Raw genomic sequence first — 17,025 nt, 5'->3', positions numbered from 1 at the left:
AGAGAACATAAGTGGGAAAGAACAGAAGATGCGTCACAATTATTTTAATGCTTGAACCTTAGTATTCGCATCACATGATGTCTACCATATTCAGTTATATAAGAGTGAGTCAGGAGCTAGGGAGACCTCAGTGTAGAGTACTTGTTTACCATGCATGAGGCTCTGGGCTCAATTTCAGCAATGCTAATGCAAAATAACAACACTAAAAATAATAATAATAATAAAAAATAATTCACTAAGTGAGGCCCATAATGTAGGGAATGGGCCACTCAGCTTTTGGCATCAGAAGGTCATCTGTCAGCTATTGAGTAGGAGTCAGGTCCTGGGAATGCTATTTCACACAGATGTGAATGTAGAAGCAGTGACAGAAGATTTGTGGGTGCAACTCCATCCATAGTGCTTGCATAGCCTGTTTGAGGTCCTGACTCGAGCCATAGCACCAGTACATAGAAGAAATTGTGATGCTTAGGGAACATAAAGATGATTGAATTGAAGAATTGCCCCATCACGATGCCACCAGGGAATATGTCCAATAGGTCAGAGCTTTCCCCTCAGAGCTGTGACCCTGCCAGCACTGCTGGTTTTTCTTAGCCTTGGGAAGCCTTGCCTGCTACCATGGATCTGTCACTTGTGTGAAGCTGTTCTCTTCATTTTGAAGGACACTGGAGAGTCATTCCATGTTCTTCCACGGTATCCACAGCAGGAGTCTCTGGGGGCATACCGCAGGATATGGGTTCACAGAGACCTCATAAAAGGAGATGGTGAGTGCCTTTAACCCCCAATTTACTAGGCTGTGACCATGATGCAATGACCAGAGCAAATGTAGCCAGTGTTCTCTGGTGATTCCATGTTATCCAGGACACAAGTCCCTCTAAAGAACAGATCAGGTACTACCCACATTACCGTGAATGTGCCTAACTTCCTGGCCTCTGTATATGTGAACGCATAATAGGGGAAGAGGTGTCCCCAGATGGCACACATGATGGAATGATGCATCACTGTATGAATTGAAGATGAAGGAATGGCAGGCAGAACACACTCCCTCTGACCACTCACTTCACAGATATTTACAGTGCACCAACCCTGTAGAGTGAGCACAAATAGATTAACACTGCAGACACCATTCTCTTTCTCACAGAGACAACACCACGTGGTGGGAAAGGAAGATGGATTTCATGCTTTCCTAAAGAGTGGAGGACAGGTGGTCACAGCACTTTTAGAGACTGCTATCAGCAGGGGAAGGCTTCCTGGGCCAGCACTGTCCCATTCAAGGCAGTGAGAAGACTGGGCTGGGCTCTCTGCTACTAGAGCAGGAGGCTGGTGTCAAATTCCACAAGATGTCTCAGCTGAATTGGACCAACCTGAGCTCACTAAAACTAAGCACTGCCTTCAGAAGGTTTTTGACTTTGGCCTGTGGGCCTCTTGGTAGTGCATGGAACATTTGAAAAGGAGAAAGACTGCCAGCCTTGGGACCTCATGCAACCCTGAGGCATGCAGAAATGAGTTGATTGAAGATGAATGAGAAACTTTGCTGGGGTGGATTTGATCGAACATGAATGAGAAACTTTGCTGAGAAGTTCTGGGGCCTGCAAGGAGCAAGTACAGTTGGTGATTGTTCTTCTTCTGCTGATGCAGGGCTGGTACCTGACTAACCCCAAGTCCCAATTGCAGAGCTTTGGTCATCTGCACCTTCAGTGACTTCACCAGCTCTGGGATCAAAGTGAAAACTAAGGTCAGGCACCCTGTCTTAAGGAATTCCATAACTGGCACTTTTACTGCACCATGACAGGTGTCTTGAACTCTACTTAGGGCCAAGTCCTGCGAAGAACCTGCTTTTACCTTCCCATCCCCTTGAAACCCCTCCCCTTGTATTTCTTTCAGTTTTGATTTTTATTCCTATGTCTATAATTATTCTCAACATCAAATTGTAAGGTAATTTTAATTAAAAGTTAAGATATCATGCATTTCAACATATTCAATTCAGTAGCACGTCATCCCATCACTAATTTGTACAATTTCCACATCCATTGAGTTCCAGCACTCTGCTCACTTTGGGACCCTTCCATATCCTTGTTCTCTCTTGCTACTCCCCACCCACTCTGACTTTTTCACCCTCTAATTTAGTACTGTGGGTCTTTAATGTTCATGCATCAGATTATGTTGGCCAAATATTCCTAGAAGAGACTGGCTGCTTTGCTCTTGATAGAAGACAAAATCCCAGGTAGACCAAAGTGTACAGGTAAAATGTATTGAGTATTTACTCATCTTTCCGTGTTGGAAAAGCTTTCCCATGATTTCAGTGATACACGGGAAAGAGAAAGATCTGATTCCTTACATTTGAAAAACAGAAACAAGAATAATGTAGAATCCACAATAAGAAATCTTTACTTACAAGCAGCAGATAGATAATTAATTTGTATTAGAGGTGACAAAGAGGTGTCATGAGTCCATCTGTGAGAGATGAATACTTCTTGTAATTCAAAAGAGAATCACAACATGTAAACAAATGTAGAAAACGCTGAGTGTCCCAAAGCTGATTCCTGCAGGCACACATCCCTGACATGTGCTGGGTCCCCATCTCATGGCGGGTTTTAAGGCAAGTGCTGAACATCACTGGGGAGAACATGGTGTGCAGAGAAGAACCCTGTCCAGTAGCTCCCATCACAGCTCTACACAGGTGTCCCCGGACCTTGCAGTGCTCAGAACAGAGATTTATCCCACACAGAGATCCGCATAACTTTTCAAGCTTTCTGTTTAAGACTGTGGTTCACAGCACTGTTTGAAGCAGGAGGACACTGGGAGCCTTGCTACTCTCCACATAGAGAGTTCAAGGCATCAGACTGGGTCATGAGAACCAGCGAAAGCTGCAGGGATGCTGAGCTCAGTCTCTCTGGGACCACAAGGAAAGAGGAAAAGGAATCTGATCACGAAGTAATACACTGATGAGAGAAGGATGTGTGCATGGAGGATCATGGTTTTGAAAATGAAATGTCTCTTACATCAATGTGTGTCCACATACAGACATGTAAGTATGTATGCCCAAGAATGGGGTCTCAGCAGTGTACTTTCTTATGCAAAGCCTGATTCAAAATAAAAAAGAAATTTAAAAACAGAATTTACTGTAGTTCAGTGCAAGGCCCTGCATTCAATTCCCAGGATTGAGTTAAGGAAAAAAAAATGGGAGCAAGCTGAAGGTCTGCAGAACACCATTACCTGGTCTTTCTGGAGAGCAGTGTGCCCCAAGCAGCTTTGAGTCTCCACATCTTTCTTGGGTACTTTGATTTTAAAGAATGATCAGTTCCATGAAGGATGGGGAAAGGAGGATTTTCATCCAAGAATACAAAGTCTCATTAACAATGGAGAAGAAATTTTCAATGATTACTAAACTGCATGGTGACCACAGTTAATAAGGATAGCTTTCAAATCTGGTAAACAATGGGATTTGCAGTTGTAGTCACTGTGAAAGTATTTGTGGGTTAGAAAGGTGGTAGACACATGGTAGACACATTAACTAGATTGATTTTTTCCACAAAGGAGCCATAGATCAAAAGCACATGTTACCTCAAAAACATTCATAATTATTGTGAATTACTAAAGGAGGATATCCTATACCTGTACTCCCAGCACTCTGGGAGGGGAAGGAAGGATGACCACAAGTTTAAACCCAACTTGGAGAGCTGAGTAAATTATTTACATACTATCTCAAAAATTAAAAAAAAAGAAACCAACAAATTTTTAAAGTGCATGGGCATATAGCTCATACAGGAATCCCTGGGATCATTGAACACAGTGTATTAACCACTATTCTGTTACAAAAAAATTAATCCATTGATAAAAGTGTTTTCATTCTTTATTAATATCTACCTGTGTTACATTAAAATTAAAAAGAGTAAAAATTGGTTGCTTGTTTTATTTTCCTTTGAAACAAGGTATTGCTATGTACTGCAGGCTGACCTTGACTCAACAAATATTTCAGGCTAGCCTTCAACTCCCTGTGATCCTTGTGTCTAACCCTCCTGTGTGCTGGGATTATAGGCATGCACCACCATGCCTTGCCAGAAAGTGTGTTTTTTTATTGTAAAGAGGATAAAACCAATTGAGATAAAACAGAATCAATACAAAAGGATGAACATGGTACATCAGTTAAAAATAAAATCCAACAGTAGGTTGTGTAGCCTCTCATCTGGTACAGAAAATGACTCAACACCTTGCTGAACTCCAAATTTCTCCAGATAATTGGGCAAATACCTAAATTTTGCAAGGTGTCTATTGTTAACATGCCTTGTCTATGAAGCAATTCATATCAAGTACCAGGGAAAGAACACAGAACTTTGATTTATTATTTTCAATGTCTGGAATTTATCCCAAGAAAATAAGATATATGCTCAATGCAGTTTTTCTAAGAGGAACTAGACTTGTGTACATGGTCAGTAACAGGATAACTAAGTAAAACTCTGCCTATGCATATAATATAAATATTCAACACTATGCAAATACATAAAAGATATGAGCAGAACTGGGGAGTGTGGTTAGAGACAGCCGAATACGGACAAGATGGGTATTCTGCATCAGGTTCAACAATGTGGGTGAATTATTTTTTTTGTGGATTTAAATTTTTAAACTGCTGATCACACTTCCTCATCCCTCAAAGCCCCATGCCACATCCAGACTCCTCACAAAGCTTAAACACCCAAGAGGCACCAATATGAAAACAAGCAGAAAGCCCTTATCAATGGAATGGACTGGAGACAAAACATATGCATGTAGAATAACAACTGTCTTAGTTTAACATCTAGGTCCTGTCTCAGTCTCTGCAGGGAGGAGCTCCAAGTGGAATAAAATCGTCCTATTGGGGTAAATGTCTGCGGCTCAGCTCAAGCTCACTGAGAGCAGAGGCCATGTGAGACCCCCAGCTGCCCTGCCAACAGGTCCCACACCAGGGCTGGGCTTCCAACAGCACCTGGGAGAGGGGAGCAAGGATCTCGTGCCACCTGCCAGGCCTTGCCAAGGGGACCCCGACAGAGAGGAGGGAGGAAAGGAGGGCCCTGAAGACCTGAGGCTAGGTCACCCCCGGGCCGCACCCACCGCCTCCCTGGACCCCTGACCAGAACACTTGTGCTGCTAAAGTCGAGGCCACCGGGCTGCGCTGCCACTCAACACTGCCTGCCGACCACCTACCTGGCCCAGACCCCAGTCCCAGCCCAGCCACAGCCTAGATGGAGGAAGGAAGGAAGAGTGCTCAGGTCTCCAGAAGGGGTCGCTAGCGGCAAAATGGCCACTCCGTGCATCCCCTGTGAAACGAGGCCGGGGGCGGGGTGGGACTGAGTGGGATGCTGAGGCCAGTGGCTAGGGACCAGCCCTGGGCGCGGGCCTTCCAGGTTGGTCCAGGTGGAGTGTAATCTTCCTGGCGGCCAGGGGGTGGGGCCAAGCGATGTGAGTGGCGGGGCCAGAAGCTTGGAACCAGGAGGTGCAGAGCCCTCCAGGAGGCAAGAATGAGGCGGTGGGTGTGGCAGTGGGGGTTAGGCTTTCTATGACACTGGGTTCCGCTGCAGGTTGAGCTTCAGGCTCAGCCCCAGGCTGCAGACTGAGCCCCAGGCTTGCTGTGAGAAGAAGCAGAGGAGTGGACTGAGTCTGAGGCTTGGAATTTATAGATGTCTGGACTCAAATCTTCCCGGGCCTGACACCTTAGGTACACTGCCTCTCTTCTGGGAGCCTCAATTTCCACTGTTCTTATTCTTGTATTATTTTGCTTTGAAATATTATGTGGTTTTCTTCTATTAAAAAAAAACTAACTGTGATGAAACAATTCTCATCTCTTGGCACTGCTGTGAAGATCCAATGAAAACCCTGCAGAGCTCTTCCCATGGTTCTTACCATATAGCAAGTGCTCAGATGCCATTGTTATTTGCGCTGTTGCCCTTCTTTTATTACAGAGAAATGAGTGCTTTCGGTAGCAATAGTATGATGTCTTCATAACTTAAAAATATGTTTATATGCTAATATAACACACTAACAAACATATGTAACACAGGTGTAAGGCCAGGGCTTCTCTGAGGTACTTGACATATGTTAATTCTTACAAGAGTAGGGGTTATGAATTATTTTCATTTTCATAGCTGGGTGAGCCGAGACACCAACATTTAATACCTTTTCCAATGACAAATGTGTGGACAGAATTTTAACCAAGTGGGCCTCATACCAACACCTCCATTAACTAACCCATACATGGCACAGCACTGCTACAGTTCTGCTTTGGATTTTTCACATGAGTGAGGCATGAAGTTGTTCATGGGAGGTTGCACAGGTAGCTAGAAGCAGTTTGTGTCAGGGTTCACTAGAGAGTCAGCCTTAATTTGTGTGTGTGTGTGTGTGTGTGTGTGTGTGTGTGTACATGTGTATGTGTCACACATAAAGGATTTACAAAGTAAGATTAGAATGGCCATTTGCAGAGTCATGGGGAGAACACAAAAGGGCCATGTACACCTTGGAGATGCAGAACAATTGGCTGAAGGTTACATGGACTGTTCATGGGCACTGTGTGAACACTTGTTGGCCTGCTTTGGGAACTCAAGAAAGATTTTCTGGGGTGAGGTCCCAAGGTCAGAGAATGTACATGTTCAAGACAATAGCAACAGTGGTAGTCAGTGTGGAACAGAGCAGAGAACCACTGTTTTTGTTGTATAATTCTTACAGTTTGTTATCTCATATTTACATTCTTGTATACTGCTTAAGCAGTCCATGGTGTTCAGGAAGCAGAATAGAGGGACAGCACCAGGGAGGAAGAAACCAGACACCAGATGGATTACTTAGCGTCATTCCTCCATGACCCCTACAGATGAGCCCAGAAGTACACTTTACTAATCCCTTGGACAGCTCTCAAGCCAATCAAGTTGACAATGAAGTCAATCATAACATAGCAGAAGTTTGGCGATGTTAAAATTATAGGTGATTTACATATGTGCATATATATATATATATATTGTATTTTGGGTTTTTTCCACCTTTAAAATTCTATCCAAAGTAAAAAAATGCTGAATTTTATGTAACAGAAATAAACTTTCCTTAGGTACATTTTATAAAATGAACTGAAAAAGACTGAAAAATAAATGAACAAGAGTTTTAAAAAGAACATGGTTTAAAAATACTCACAGGAAGAGCCAAAAACCTTTACTCTGCTTTGAAAAACTACTTGAAAGACAGTTAAACAATTTCTAAGTTAAACATGCAAGACCTGAAATATTCAACTTCACACTGAGTATCTTCCCCTTGTAAATCAGTGCTACAGCTATACAAACACAAGAATGACTACAGCAACTTTATTTTTGAGATCAAAACTGGAAACACCACACAGGGCCTCAGCTGATGGACACATGAGGATCTGTGGTTCATCCACACCGTGGGATGTGATGGCTCAGCCACTGACAAGGAGCAGCACTTGGGAAACCTAACATGGTTATGAGGATTGAATAAACCCTTCCAGCTCTCTCCAAAACAAAAACAAAAACCTCCTGCAACCTGTGTGGTTACAGACCTGTCACCTCTAGAAAATACAAAGTGTTTCCCAAAGACAAAAAGCAGACACATTTCTTAGAATGGAAGGAAGCAATTATAAGGAAACATAAGGAAAATGTGAAGGTGACGTATACATCACCGCTTTGGTGATGATTTTCAAGGGGCTCATGTACGACAAGACTCCTAGAGGATTTTTGTTTGTTTTTAGTTTTAGTTTTGTTTATTTTTGATACCATGAACAAAATTCAGGACCCTGTGCTTGCCAGGGAGCACTTTGCCACTGAGCTATATCCCTGGCCCATGTCAAGATTCATCCAATTTTGTATTTAAACCTGTAAGTTCATTGTATGTCAATTATAATGAAATAAAATTGCTTTTAAATCACTTCTCATCTCAGCTATCCACAAAAGTTTATTTACTTATAGATTTACTAACAAGCAATTTTATTTATAGATTTATTTCTAAGCAGTTTTGTTTATTTATAGATTATTTTATACAAAGTTTTGTATATTTATAGATTTATTATTTTTTGCTGTGCTGAAGATTGAATCCAGTGCCTTGGTCCTTTTATCATAATTTATTCCCAGACAGAGCCTTGCTAAGTTGCTAAGTTGTTTACATTGGGCTGGAATTTTATTACATTTATTAGCATTTTTGTATACTTAAGTATAACAAAGTTAACTAAATTGAGTAGTCTCAAGTAAATCAATAAATACTGCTTAATAATCAATAGCTGGGTGTGATGGCACATGCGTGTAATCATGGCACTTAGGAAGCTGAGGCAGGAGGATTGTTGCAAGCTCTAGGTCAACCTAATTTACATAGTGAATTGAAGGCCAGCCTGAACTACACAGTGAGAGTCTTAAAAATGAATTAATAAAATAAAATAAGATAAACCCTGGACTAAGGCAAGGAATTATCTTCTAGTCCAAAGCATGGGCATCTTCAGAGGATTTACTTTCGATGGTGTTATGGTTTGTATCTGGGTGTCCCCACCAAAGCCTCATGAAGTCACGGAGCCAGCTAAACCTAGCATCTGTGATAGATTCAATGTTTAGTGCTGTGATTGGTGATGAAAGTGTTTCACCTTCCCGGGGTTTGACTTATCAGAGTAAAAGAGGTCTCACCAGTCCATGTGAGAGAAGTGAGAAAGTCTTGTAATTCAAAAGGAAATCACCACTTGTGGCCAACAGGTGCAGAAAACATTCAGCCTCCCAAAGTTGATTCACCCAGGCACAAATCACTGAGAAGTGCTGTGTCGCCATCCAATGACACATTTTTAAGGCAGGAGCTGAGCAGCACTGAAGAGAACATTGGGGACAGAGCAGAGTCCTGTCATATAGCTCCCATCACAGCTATATACAGAGCCATCCTTAGACCTCACATGACTAAGAAGAGAAGTTTCTCCAACACAGAATGCTACACAAATTTTCAAGAGTTTGATTCATAGTACTGTTTGAAGCAGGAAGGAACTGGGACCCTCCCTAGCCTTCACGTAGGGCATGCACAGGAGAGCTGTTTGGAAAATGCCATGCATGATTGTTGGAGGGAACTCTGGGCAGGGCCATTGAGGTGCAGGTCTAGGCGTGAAAAACTCATAGCACAGCAAGGATTTTCATGTGTTAACCAGTGCACTGGGAGTCTACACTGCAAACCAGTTCTTCCCAACACCAGGGACAAAACCGAGCAAGGGCATTTGGATGCCAGAGTGGCCAGTCATGTGAGGGGCAGCTCTGACTGACACCCTGAGTAGAGTATCCCTCTGGAGCTGAATCCCCAGCAGGTCCACCTCACTTCCTTTTCAGGTCTGTCAGCAAGGACATCACACAGGAGCACTGCAACACAATTGAAGTTTGCTCAAACTAAATCATTTAGCTTCCTTTTGAAGAAATGTTTGAAAATGCACAAGTCTGAGAAAAACAAGGCTGAGAACAGAATTCTGTATGTTGTGTAAGTAAACTGACCCTTTATAAATCATGGAAATAATGCCTGTGGGTGATTCTGCAAAGGCAGAGGTGTGAAATCTCATGCACGAAGGTTTCAAAATTGCAAAAGAATAACTCCAAATAAAGGCTACATGGACATGACTTCCCTTTGGCACTGCACTACAGCAATCTAAATTTACTGAGCCACCTCAGTAAACCCGAGGCAAAACCCACCCGATGATTTCATCACCCAAATGTGAGGGTTCAATGCTGTGCTCCCTGCTTGATGCTGCTGCTGGTTGACAATTTCAAGGTGTTTCTATCTGCACAAGCCATCTCCACCACTCTCAGCTCATGATTGCCTGGGTGTGGATCAGACTATGTCTTTACATAAAATCCCATCATGATTTCAGGATGGGTAGCAGTCTCTTGTTTACTGGAAATTATTTTTGAAGTTTGGGTGTAAGATCCCTAGTCCATGTGCTTAGCAACTTGAGGGGAAATGAGATTGTTTGAAGTAAATGTAGGAAACTCATTTGTCAGTGGCAGATTCAGGTGGTATTGAAGCCCATATGTTATGGGTAAACAGGCATGAGTCAGGGATTGCTGTACAAAATGCTGGAAGGCACAGCAGTTTCCCCAACTTCAGTTTCTGCTTTGCTTCCCTCATTCTACCAAGCTGGAGAGTGGATTCTCAGAATCCACTTGAGCACATAGGGTTTGAACTACAGTAGAAATCGGTAAAAACTTCTGTTAACTGGGAGTGAAAAGACAAGGAAATGTTTTTGACAAAATGCAGTTCTAAATATCTGCTTAAATAAACAAAGAAGCCAGAAAAAAATAACAACAAAAAGAAATGTAATGACAATATTGTGATTTGTTCCAATGCCACTGCCTCAGTCTCAAAGATAGGAGCAAAACTTGCAGAGTAGAAGGGTCACTGAAGACAGTGGTCTTCGTGGTCTTCATCCCCAGAGGTGCAGATTGGGTGCCCTGCCCACTAAGCCAGATGAATTCAGGATTGCACCTGAATCCTGGTGGAGGCTGAGACCAGGACCCAGGAAGTGAGGCCCCCGGGGCTGAGGAATCAGAGTTTTTGCTGTGTCCTGGCTGCTCTGCCGTTCCTTGCCTGCAGGGCTGCAGCATGGATGAGGTGGGGGGAAAAGGGTGTAAGGCAGGCAGTGCAAGGCTCCTGTGCAAGCTGCACAGTCCTTGTGCTGCCTGAAAGCAGGAGATTCAGGACTTGCTTGCTGGAAAAATAGACACTGAAGCAAATCTCTTGTTGTCCTATGGCAGTAGCAGTCACAGGTCAGCATGGTGGCTTTTATGGTAGGAAGGGCAGGGACACCCACCACAGCAGGATCCTCATGGCTTTATGTGTTCGGATTTTTAGAAGTTAGTCATGAGTGATGTGTTGGCTTGCTGAATACCAAGCCTCCTTATTTTATATTTACAGTGAAATGTAAAGTGTCTGTACTGTACATAACTTTCAGTAAATAAAATGAAATTAAATCATCCATTTCCACTTACCTATTCAAGAAATTAGCCACAATTAAATATTAACTGATTTGAATAAAAGGAATATTGAATAGAACACTAAAAATAATGCAATGGAATGGAAAAATGGAAAAAACACCAAAAAAGGCTTCCTCCCAGGTTCAGTGCTCTGCTCTCCAGGAGCTCCTCTCTTCTGTCCTCTCCTGCTATTCAGGCCTGGGTCTCTTCATTCCTGGTTGGAGAGAGGGCTAGGCTTTGAGCTCTTCTATCATGTCAGGTACGATCCAGGACATGGCTTAGCACATGTCCTTCTTTCAGCATTTTCTGTGACTATAATTGTATAATTGACTCAGCAGCTGTGATGTGGTACATTCATGGATTCTACCTATCCATACTCATAACTGAATAAGAAGGGTTCATGGGTGTCTATCAATCTCATTTTTTATAATGAGGCCGTAGAAGTGGAATTTCCAGGTTAAATGTATATAAATTGAATTTCCTGATCATAAAATTCACACTAAAACTCACCATAGAGTTGGAGCCTGGAAGGGGAAGCCCAGGGCTCCTCAGATCTCTGTGGAAATTCAAATAGGAGGAAGATGGACCATACCAAAGAGGAGGACACCAAGGCATCTAGTAGTGTACCATGGGCAAGAAAGTCTCAGGTCCAGGACTCCTGATCTACCAGTCAGCTTCTCACCAAACTGCATACACTGCATGCTAAAAAATAGAGGGCTGTTGTGGCCCTGCTATCCAAGCTCCTCCCTGCAGTCCTGAGGCCCCATGTCTCACTAAGGGGAACTCTGTACAAGAATATCAGCAGGTTTCAGATCCTACCTTACCTGAATGTCTTCCACCAAGGTGAGATCTCAATTGCCACATGTGAATTCACCACAGCTGTGGAGCAAGACATTTGTTTTTAGGCAGCAGGTCAGGAGGTGGGAACACTGCAGGCAGGTAATGGTACAAAGCCTGAAATAAGAGACCGGGACCTAGCCTTGGCCCAGTGTCCTCCAGGAGTAACTGCACCCTGCAACAGTGTGCTTTATAAAACTAAATAACTTAGCAGATTACTCACAAAAATATATACTGTAGGGGTAGTTTGAAGATACAAAAGTAAATTGCTACATCCCTAAGTAAAATGTGACATGATCCTTAATCAGTACATGATCTCCTATGTTGTCCCTGACCCACAACCTCAGAAGAAAACACACCATTTGACATAGCATTAACAAACACAGGCAATGAGTCAACAATCATAACTGCTTAATAACAACAACAAATGCCAGGATATGATAAATGTCATGATGATTTGTATGAAGTGTATAGTAAAGCATAAATACTGGATCTGTTGAAGTGTATGAAGTGTATAGTAAAGCATAAATACTGGCCATGTTGGGACTTAGGCAGCTGAACAAGAAAACAATTCTCCTGCCTCCCTGACCAGCACCCCTGGTGCAAGCCAGGAGGAGAACCAGTCAACATCTCCCGTGAGCCTACTGGTACATGGAGTGAGAGCCATATATCTCATTTATCCACCCTTGGTTAGCAAGGAGAGGCAGAATTCTGAGCATATCTTGGGAAGATGACTGTGTGCAATATAGAAAATATGGGGGATTTCTTTCTATCTTGTGTTTGAAAACAAATGTCTTTAATTTTTTGCTGTGTTCTGATTAATTGTTTGCTCTATTCAGTATTATCTTTGACCGGTGTTAAAATGTTCTGTGTTTGTTTGGATTTCACTATAACTAATTGAATGGAGACCAATTGTGAAGATAGTGAGATATACTATGGTATCTATTACTGATATCATGGGCCCTGCTGTGAAGTTCTGTACCAATTTCACTGCATTGTCTTGATTTTCTTTGTTGTGTTTGCTCTGTTGTATTTTACTATCTTCAAAATAAAATTTTGAAAAAGAATAAATGCTAATCATTTTTCACATCTTTCAAGGGAAGGGAACCACCACCAATTCCTTTTAGATGACAAAGTCACCCTGATAATGAAGCCAGACCATAATGCATTAAAAATTGGTAATGCTCTAATGGCTGATATTCTTAATGAACATACACAAAAATATTCAACTAAATGTTCATCAGCTAAATTCACCAGCACATGAAAATTTTAAATACCACAATGAACACTGGGTTCACCCTCAGTGGTGCTAGAATGGTTCCACTTGCACAAATCATTCAGTGTCACTTGCCACATTCACAGCATGAGGCACAGCTAACCCCTCAAGAGATTTGGAAAAATCACTTCGAGAAATTCAAAAGTTCACCATACGTTCATGATAAGAACCATTCACACACCATGTGCAGGAGGAATGAATCTCAGTACAGCAAAGCGCAGACATGACAAGCCCAGCACTGACATCATGCTCAGAGACTGACAAGCTGCAAAATTTGCTTTTCAGGTCAGGAACAAGACGAAGTTTTGGACTCTTTTCAACACACTACTTCAAGTCCTACTCCTGGAATTTAGTCAACAATAAGAACCCAAAAGTTTACCAAATCAGAAAGGAAGAATTAAGAGATGTCTCTGTTCCATGAGGAGACAACATTTCATATAAGAAACTTAAAACCCCACTGAAAAACTTTTAGAACAAATGGACAAATAACGTCAGTTTCAATGTACAATATCCATATATCATAATCAATTCATATCTATGTGCTTCAAACAAACTGCAGCCTCAAATACAAGGAGCACAATTCATTTCATAATTCATCCAAAAGAATTAATACTCATGTAAAATTTAAACCAAACTCACCTGTTCTTGGAAAATTGTAGAAATTGAAGCAATGAGTGAAGTTGCACTAAGAGAAGTAAAGACAGATTGTGATGGTGGATGGGAAGAATTCATGTTGTTATAATGTACATGCTACCCAGGACAACCAGGTGTTTAAAATGCCATTCCTGTCAAAATATCAGTTCCATTTTGGCACTGATAGGAAAAACAAAATGAAAATGCACAGGGAAGGAGAAAGAATCATCCTATAGCCTTTGAAAAAACATTAAAGTTAGAGGCAACAAAAAACATAGTTTTCTGGTATATAATAAAGTGACGACAGTCAAAAGGGTCCTATACTGCAAGAACGGGACCACAGATTAAAAAGGCCAACCCAATAGAGAAAAACTCATACAGTCATCAGGAATTTTGTTTTGTTTTTCCTTTTTCCTTCCCTTCCCTTCCCTCCCCCTCCCCCTCCACTTCCCTTCATTTCCCTTTCCTTTAGTTTTCTTTCTTTTTCTTTTTCAGTTTTTGGTCAAGTTTTTCCTATGGCCTAAGCTGAACTCAGAGTGTGTTGCAGACTGGTCTGGAACTCCCAGGAATCCTGCTGCCTCAGCCTCCTGAGTGCAGGCATTGCAGGCATTTTCAACAGTCCATGCTCAGCCAATGAGTTTTTAACAACACTATGATGAAACCAGATCTGGTGGTGTGCTTGTAATGCCAGCAGTCTGGAAGGCTGAGGCAGAAACATCACAAATTTAAGGACAGCCTCAGCAATATAGCCACTTATCCAGAACCTGGATGAAAATGAAAATAACTTTAAATGTGGAAGGCCATGGAGTTAAGTCCAAATCTCAGTATTCAATCCATAGAAACTGAATGCAAAACAAAAAAACTTGGGAAGTCCAACAATAGAAAAAACAGTATTTTACACTGCCCTGGCTTTCTGGAGGGCAGTGTTCCCCAAGTGGCATTAGGTTTCACACTTTTCATGTGGTTTGACTTCAAAAAATCATCAAAATCCATGAGGGATAAAAAAAATAAACAGAAATTGCTTCAAGGACATCAAATCTCAGTCCCAGTGCTGAAGGCATTTGCAGTGATATTCTGAAGTACATGATGACCACAGTTACAAAACAGAGAATCTACAAATAGTGTTAATGGGATTTTCAATCTTACTTACTTTAAAAAAACTGCCATTTAGAAGGTTGATATATAGCTTAACTAGACCCACTCTTTCAGCAAAGTGTCTAAAGATCAAAGCCAAATATTTCATTCTATGAATGCACAAAATTACTGCTGATTACCAACTCAAGATAATGTACATTTGCAATCCTAGCAGGTTGGGAGAGTAAGCGAGATTGAATGAGGAAAGGTTTAAGCCTCAGCTGGGAATCTCACAATCTTAGTGAGATCATGCCTTAAAATTTGTAAAAAGATTAACAAATTTTACAAATGTATGAAAATATAGATCATTAAGAAATCATTGTGCGGACTTCTGGGAGAACATGGTGGACAGATAACAGCAACTACCAGAGGCTCTCTGAAAAACTAGGCTCAGAAGCCAGGTATGGTGCGGACTAAAGAGACATAAGCAGGTGGAGTTATGCTCTGCTGACTCAGGAACGAACTCGGCTGAGAGAAACCAACTTGGAATGCAGTCCTGGTGCTAAAACAGGAACAGAAAAGTCTCACTGCTGAGGCTGGACCCTGCACCATTGGAAGCCGCGATATGGGTTTCCTGCCGCGCAGTGGCTGGCTGCCTCTACATCAGCTCGGCAAGGAGAGAAACGCACGGAAACTCTGAGAATGGGAGTCTGTGAATGGAGTCGAAAACAGGACGGGCAGGGAGGCATGTTCTGACTTGTGGCGAGGTGAGTGAGAGAAACTGACATTCCACCACAGTTTGACTCCAGCGGACTTTCTGGGCCCAAGCAGTCCTGCGGGAGCAGGGCACTGTGGCGACTCCAGCCACACATTTCCCTCTCGGGTGGGATTGGTGAAAAGTGCCTGGCCTGCATGATGCTGCCGGTGGACCCTGTAGGCTGGCCCAACCCAGATCCCAGAGCCTAAGGGAGGCCGGGAGGGGCGGGCCCCCGTGTAGGCTGCCTGGTGCACATCGGTGAGTGGGAACACCTAACTGGCACAATTCGATCAGGCTGTGGCTGACAGGGAGAGAAGCTGGGCCTCTCATATAAGCTTGCATATATAAGGAACAGAGAATATGGAAAGAGGCAGCAACAAGAAAGTCTCCTCGGCCCCCAATTCTGAGAAACAGGCAATAGCGGACACCGCACCAATACACATAAAGCACCATATAGAGAGCCTCATAGACCAATTCAGGAATGAAGTTATCAACGACCTGAAGCTAGAAGTATGCAAAATAGTTAGAGAAATGCTAAGCCCCACCCAAAAAAAAACAGATGGTGGAATGGAAGAACAGAAAAAGATGGGAGAATTGTTTGATGGAGAAAACAGGGAAAGCATAGAATACGAGAAGCAGGTTCAAAGGGACTACCAAGAAACTAAGAAGTCTATCGAAGACTGGCATAACAGCTTGAAAGAAACTAAGGACAGACTATCTGAACTGGAGGGCAGAATTGTAATATGGGAGAATGAAATGAAAAACTTCTTAAAAATAACAAAGAAACAAACAGCAATAATACAAAGACAAGAAGATGATAAGAGGAGCCATAACTTAAGGATTAAGAACATAAAAGAATAAGTAGGGACACAAACAAATGAACTACAAAAGCTACTCACAGAAATAATCCAGGAGAATTTTCCTAATTTAGCAAAAGGTAAAGATACTCAGATGTATGAGGCATACAGGACCCCAGCTACCTACAACCCAAACAGAGCAACACCCAGGCATATAATAATAAAAATTCCTGAAATTCAATACAAGAACACAATATTAAAAGCTGTCAGAGACAAGAAACAGACCACTTACAAGGGAGCACCCATCAGAATTACAGCAGATTTCTCTGCACAAACCATCAAATCACGAAGAGCGTGGGGGGAAATAATTCAAGCTTTGAAAGATAATAATCTCCAGCCAAGATTGAGATATCCTGCACAACTGTCCCTGGAAATTGATGGAAAAACAAGGTGCTTCCAGGATAAAGAGGAACTGGGGCAATTTGCAACCCCCAATTCAACTCTACAGAGAGTATTGCAGGATATTCTAAAAAAAGAAAAATACAAATAATCCAGAAATAGTGGAGGCCACAACTAATGGAGCAGAGAACAAAGTGAAGAAGACAACCTGACAGCTACTGACAGAATAAGAGCTCAACAGAAATGAGGCAGAGAAGATTGGATGATAGGAACAGCTATTTTGGAGAAAATGACATCTTA

This window comes from Cavia porcellus, unplaced genomic scaffold (genome assembly GCF_034190915.1).
Source record: "Cavia porcellus strain 051 isolate PalLab524CR breed Dunkin Hartley unplaced genomic scaffold, mCavPor4.1 scaffold_32, whole genome shotgun sequence".
NCBI classification, from domain to species: Eukaryota; Metazoa; Chordata; class Mammalia; order Rodentia; family Caviidae; genus Cavia; species Cavia porcellus.
The sequence above is the reverse complement of the archived record's forward strand: the minus strand, read 5'-3'. Positions refer to the sequence as shown.